This window comes from Callionymus lyra, chromosome 3 (genome assembly GCF_982586985.1).
Source record: "Callionymus lyra chromosome 3, fCalLyr1.hap1.1, whole genome shotgun sequence".
Taxonomy (NCBI): Eukaryota; Metazoa; Chordata; class Actinopteri; order Syngnathiformes; family Callionymidae; genus Callionymus; species Callionymus lyra.
In genome coordinates this window covers 28,404,337-28,410,043 of record NC_141820.1, presented here as the reverse complement: position 1 = coordinate 28,410,043, position 5,707 = coordinate 28,404,337, and the positions used below count along the sequence as shown (strand labels likewise).

Genomic DNA, 5,707 nt, shown 5'->3' with positions numbered 1-5,707 from the left:
GACAGGACTGTTCAGGAACCTCCTTATAGGCAACTGTTGAATCATTTTATTATCTTAAAGTGTGCAATGGGCTCCCTGGCAGAAGCATGTAGTACTGTTCAAGTCATTTTCCAGTAGTATACACGCCTTTCTTCCTTTGATCCCTTGTAAGAAGTTGTCATTGGCTTTGTTAGCTTCATGATCTGTGGAGCTGGTCTATGTTCCAAAGTCTTGCTTTATTATCTGTTTTTTTAAATTCATAACAAAGGGACTTTGATTCAAACCATGTGGGCTCTTCAAACATATCATATAACATTAGCATAGTCACAGCAGGTGATGGACTTCACAAAGTGGTAAATATAAGTATTTGTAAGTTAATACCGCAAGAACTTTTAATTTCTTAAAACCGTATCAAGTAAGCAGGAACTGAATGTAGTTGTTCAAGTGATGAGCTGATGAAGCTTCATGAAGCAGTGGCATGTTGTGTAGGTAGGTGGTGTCAACAGTTTAAAAATGATGTGATGTTTGATCAGAACAACCACAACTAGTTTATTCATCCTTATGACTCCTGTTACAGTAGAAGGAACAACATGTGCACAAAACACACACTCACTGCTACTTATGGACAAATATTAATGCAGTGAATCAATTCTACCCTAAAACTAGTGATGGTCTGATGAAGCTTCATTAAGCAGAAGTGTCATTATTTTCAGAGTCCACTAGATGGCGGTCTCTAAACTATTTTCCTTTGTTTTGAACAATTGTTCTAATTAAACATTTTTAAACTGATGGCGCCACCTACTGCCCTCTAAACAACATTACACTGCTTCATGAAGCTTCATTAGACCATCACTACTTAAAAGGCATTTAAATTAAAAAATATTTGAGAAAGAGAACATGGTAATCCCTCCACCTCTGCATTTATTTCACAAATATTTAATCATCATTTTTGGATTTTAGAGGCAGATTCCAGCCTTTGATTCTTATTCTCCTTGTTGAGAGGCCCTAGTTTCCACAAAGAGTGGATACACCACACTACTTAACACAAGGCCTTTTACTGTTAGCAATACGCCGTTCTTCTATTTCTTTTTCTGGTCGCTTCTAGACTCCATCTATCCAGAGCAGAGTAGATGGTCTAGGCAGGGAGGAGGGCTAAATTGGATCTGGTATATTGTAGGAGGCACATTTTGTTCAACATTTCTGGCGACTCAATCTCCAGGGTGGAAACAGGAATGCATTTCAATGGATCTGTGACATCATGAAAGGAGGAAAACTGGGCAAGACAACCACAACGTAGGATCGGTCAAGCAACCATGGCCGGTCAAGTATTTTGCCCTGTTTAGCATGATGTTGCAATCCTCGCATGATGGAGTTAGAATCGGAGACAACACGATAATTGTACTTCTGTTGTTAAGATAGTGCTCCGCGCTTAATCAACAGGTCCAGTTCTTTGTGAAAACCAGGGGCAAAAGTCTTATATTTTTCATGAGGCTAATTGTTTTTGTTTTGTCTATAACTTATACTGCTTCTGTTTCTTCTCCACCAATCATGTGATTTTCAGGAGTTGAGATCAGATGACTACACGTATGTGATGTTCTGCATCCTGGAAAATCCATTGCGAGGCGACTGGAGAAGGCACATCTGAGGTCTTTGTTTAAAAGGCCCGTCATCGACTGCCATCTAGGTCTGGCTGTCTGTTCTTTTTTTCCAAATTCACTGACAATACACCCACTGCAACGATGTACAACGTTGAATACATGGTGTGGCTTTCGGTGTTTATCATGGCATTTTTTGCTATAAACTACTGCTGCGTGCTGTGCGGGATTTCGTGCTGCAATTGTCTACGCAGGAAGCTGAGGTAAAGTCATTCTTCGGCATTAACACCAACTATCAGTGATCTTGAAATTGTTGTGCATGTTTTTTTTTTCTTTAGATCTAGAGCTAGAGCTAGAGCTAGGGCTAGATTGCTGGAGAAAAAGCACAAAGAACAGGTTGTGGTGATTTTCTGGACTCCCACTGAGGTCAAGTATCTTTGAATTCACACATTTAACTAACTAACTAATTTTCTCTCTCGCTAACTTTTTTCTTAACCTTCATAGTGTTGTTTTCTCTGTAATGCACCATTTTAACAAACCCACAAAAAATAATGAATGTTTACATGTTTCCTTTGTTGAGTAAATATCTTGACAAACGGCCGTTCAAGATATGTTTAAATGTAGATAATAGGTTTGATTTTGCAGAAAAAATGTTTTAATAAACACAATTTCAATGGCTGCCATTAAGGCTTAATTATGAGTTTCAAAGAAATAAATGTTTAAGGTATTTTTTTTCTTACGTGAAAAAAAAAATAGTTGTATCTAATTTTTCTTCATTTCTTTTAAGTAAGTAAGTAATGGTTATTTGTAAAGTGCCTTTCTAGACCAGTGTCACAAAGCGTTTTAACAATATAAAAAAAAGACACAATTAATATATATAGAACTTCTTCTTTTTCCCTTTTCTTAAATACCTCTCCTCCTGTCATTGTCTCCAAACTTCTCCATGTGAGCTTTTGCCATTATTTATCCACCTTCATACATTTTAAGGTTAATATATTTTGTACCTTATAGTAGTGCTAGTCTGATGAAGCTTCATGAAGCAGTGTCATTATTTTCAGAGTCCACTAGAGGGCGGTCTCTGCACAATTTTCCTTTGTTTTGAACAACTTTTCCAATGAAACATCACATAATTTTTAAACTGATGGCGCCACCTACTGACATCGAAACAACATGACACCAATTGATGAAGCCTCATGAAGCTTTATCAGCCTGTCATTACCGAGAGGGAAATTGCAGTGCAATGGTAGTTTTGAGAAGCACACATTTTGTCCTTAAAAATAGTGATGGTCTGATGAAGCTTCATGAAGCAGTGTCATGTTGTTTAGAGGTCAGTAGGTGGCGCCATCAGTTTAAAAATGATGTGACTGAAAATAATGACTCTGCTTAGACCATCAGACCATCACTACTTAGAAAAGCACTTTTTATGCTTGTCCAAGTTCAAAGAGTTATCTACGGCGTTATTAAATAGTCTTTGACCTAAATCACATGTGAAATAAGTAACTTTGTTTAAAATTGAGCCAAAAACAAAGATGGGGAAGAATGCTTTTGCATGTGGGCTAGAAAAGCATCTGTTTGTCTGTTGAGAGAATTTGAGCAATTTAATAACAAAAAGAACCAGACAGCTGTAGGGTCAGAAGATGATAGCCTGACTTGGGAATGTTTATTTTAATGATATCATTATATCTAAATTCTTTTTTGCGACAACAGGAAGGCGAACCTGCAGAGGTTGGAGAAGCTGTGGCAACTGATGTATAAGAACGCTCGTCATTCTGGATAACCCTTGGATACTCTTCCGGCGAAACATTTCTTTGATACGAGCCAAGCTGCAGTTCCCCCACCTCCTAGCTGTAGAATATTGTAGTCAGTTTGAAAATTAAAGCTCAGGTTGTTTCCTCTTTCATCTGGTTCTGATTATTATACTATTAAGTAGGGAAGTCAGTTATAGTAAAGGTTATTTGTAAAGCTCCGTTCTAGACCAGGGTCACAAAGCGCTTTAACAATAAAAAACAATACACAGTTAAAATATAGACTTTAAAAGGCCAAGACACATAAGATAAACACAGGAGTCCGAGACAATCAGGGAAAAGTCTGCACAAATAAAAAGGTCTGTAGATCAGTAGATCCATCAAGATCGCTTCAGAATTAACTGCAGACGAGACAGCTTCATTTAGACAAACTATTGCAATAGTCCAGACGAGACGACACAAACGCATTAATTATAAACTCCAGATCATGTTGTCACACTATTTTCCTAAGCATATAGATTTTTCTCAGTTGAAAGAAACAGCTTCTGGTCATTAATTCTATTATAATAATAAATATATGTATGTATTATGTATACAATATATAATATATCATAATATTAACTGACTGAAGGATACACAATCATCAACTTTCCAAAGGTCTGAAGCAAAGTAATCTGTCACCAAACAACTATATAAGGAAATAACTGTGTCTTTTAACACACAACTTAAGTGTGTGTTTTGTGTGTAATTAAATAACCATTTGAATAGGTTTATGTATTTCTAAAGCTGACTCTAAAGGAGTCAGTGCCTCACCAACCATGAACCTCACAACACACATGCGAGCAGGCGAACACACTCAGCAGAAGGTTGGATCAAATTCAGCTCCAGAGACTTTTAAATGTCTACTTTTTTGTGGAGGAACTTGGAGATCTCTCTGCATAAAAGCACATTTCTGTGCCAAATGTTATTCGGCTGCTGAGAGAGCTGGACGGGAAAAGGCTCAAATGGGCCGTTTTAGAAGCACAGAGTAAATTGGGTTATCAAACTTAGTGCGGAACATTTTGGCAGGCGCGGCCTCGCCCTGTAGTGCTTAACATTTTATGTCCCAGTGGATCAGTGATTTCTTCGCAGCCAAACTTGTGCCCCCAATTCTCCGGTGTGCCTCTCAGTGACAGTTGTTGCTGTATTCATAGAAAAGTTTGACACAGCTCTGCAAAGTTCAACGAAGCCATGGAAAGGGAGTTGCAGGAATCGTGATTTTGGTTCACATTCCACAAGCATATGCTGAGGAATCAAATCCCCTGAATAAAAACTCAAAGACCAGACAACTGGCCCTTTAAGAAGCTGTAATTAGGAATTAAAAATCTGCTGTTAACCTGTTTTTCTTTTACACCATTTTAAGATCTTGTGAAGGCAAAGGCGGGCAGATGGTCTTCGCACAGATTTTTAGCTTTAAGGCGTGTTTAAAACTTTGAGAGTTTTTTTCTTATCCAAGTCCTCTTCTCTCATCTGATGTGTATTTACCAAGGAAGTTAAACATGTCTCCTTCACCTGCTTCCTGTTAGTGTGATGTACTTTCCTGCATTTATCCTCTCCTACTTGTTTGGGCGGATCTTCTCCGTCAGCCACCATCTGCTCCAGCAGTTAACTGCCCCGTTGATTCAAGAAAGATTTTTTTGCGGTTACACCTCCTGTGCTTGACTTCCAAAGGATTTCATTATATAGGCTGGCTCTACCAGTTCCCTTCATTGCTTCGTGAGGGACAGATTCCGGATCTGGAGTCTTCTGTTTTGGAATCTCTACGCTATGACTCATTTGTAAATAAAGCATCGAAGGAAGGAATATTTTCACTTCGTCCGTTCATTGAGTCTTTACACGTACACATATTTATTTGTTTATCATTTAGTTAATTGATGACCAAGTGATCGGTTGAGAGACCAAAAGCTGAAGAAGATATGAGCTGAATGAATTATTGAACGATGAACGAGAATGACTTTAAGAACTGACCGGATACTCCAAGGATCGAGCTGTGAAACTAATATTTTCCAACTTATTGACTTGGTTTACATCATCTAGTGGCTAAACTAGAGAACTACAATTACTATGTCATTCGAAAAAATGTGATATTTATGCTCCTTTTTAGCCTAAGTAACGTGAAATATTGCGTCATATTAACACTAGATGTGAGTTTCATGAGATACGAGTATTAGGAGATACAAGTATCGCGAAATATTCTATTTCTACATTTAGAAATGGATGATGAAATTAACTGTATCATGAACACAATACAACTTTATTTTATTTTTATTTTATTTTAATTTCTCTAATATTGTGATTTTAAAATACTTTCTTTAACTTTTCTTGGACAATTTCGGATTTTTAATAATC

General features: G+C 37.4%; 1 long non-coding RNA gene across 1 annotated transcript; it reads left to right on the top strand.

Annotated features, from left to right (window-relative positions):
• The first annotated feature begins 329 nt into the window (after positions 1 to 329).
• LOC148084310 (uncharacterized) lies at positions 330 to 3,474 on the top strand. Its single transcript, XR_015710701.1, has 4 exons — positions 330 to 468; positions 1,541 to 1,837; positions 1,913 to 2,000; positions 3,282 to 3,474. It is a non-coding gene; the product is annotated as an uncharacterized LOC148084310 (long non-coding RNA).
• The last annotated feature ends 2,233 nt before the right edge of the window (positions 3,475 to 5,707 follow it).